This window comes from Piliocolobus tephrosceles, chromosome X (assembly GCF_002776525.5).
Source record: "Piliocolobus tephrosceles isolate RC106 chromosome X, ASM277652v3, whole genome shotgun sequence".
Taxonomy (NCBI): Eukaryota; Metazoa; Chordata; class Mammalia; order Primates; family Cercopithecidae; genus Piliocolobus; species Piliocolobus tephrosceles.
The window spans coordinates 85699802-85700894 of record NC_045455.1 but is presented as its reverse complement, the minus strand read 5'-3'; positions in this window follow the sequence as shown (position 1 = coordinate 85700894).

Below are 1093 nucleotides of genomic sequence, written 5' to 3'. Positions count from 1 at the left end.
GAAGGAAGGAAGGAAGGAAGGAAGGAAGGAAGGAAGGAAGGAAGGAATCATAAACCAGAAAGTCATTTAATACACCTAACCTACTGAACATCAGAGCTTAGCCTAACCTACCTTAAACGAGCTCAGAACACTTACATTACCCTACAGTTGGGCAAAATCATCTAACGTATAGCTTATTTTATAATAAAGTGTTGAATATCTCATGTGATTTCCTGAATACTGTACTGAAGTACTGTTTCTACTGAATGTGTATCACTTTCACACCATCGTAAAGTCAAAAAATCGTTAAGTGGAACCATTTTAAGCCAGAAACCATCTGGATAATGGTGTGCTACTTTGCTTTTCTTTCCAACTGCATGTTCAGGGATGTCCTTTTGGTGCCTTGAAATTAGCCACATTAGGAATATTTACACCACAGAAATTGGACTGCTACCACTCAGGGTTCCTCCCTTCCCCGCAAGAGCTGTTTTGTCAGGCACTTACCAGCACACCACTGCCTGGACCCATAAGTATAAAGAGAGAATAGCAACAGAGACAACAGCAGATAAAAATGTTAACAATGTTATGGAAATCAGAAAAAAAAAAAAAAAAAAAGCAGATGAATGAGAAGCAACTAATTTAGCAGAGAAGATAAAGCTGCAACCTAAGCTCTAAGGGAGGGAAATCTGTAAGAAGAAAATCAGCTACACCACAGAATCTTAGACAAAGCAGAAATTGGTTCCCTCTGTGCAGAACATGGGTGCAGGTGTGCTGAAAACAAATGTGTTGAGAATGTGTACATGGAGCTATAAGACTCCACATTTATTTCCATCCCTATGTACACCTATGCACAGCTGCACTGTCACACCACTGTCCCTGCCCAGCCTCTGGAGGAAAAGTTGAATCTGAGAGGGACTGGACTCAAGGACACCAGGCACAACCGAGACCCGGCATGTGACACACCATAGAAACAGAAATAGAAGACACTCTGTCCTTTATTGTCTTTGTTGTTTTGTCTTGCTGTCACCCAGGCTAAAATCCAATGGCATAATCATGGCTCCCTGCAGCCTCAAATTCCTGAGTAGCTGGGACCATGGGAACATGCCAACATGCC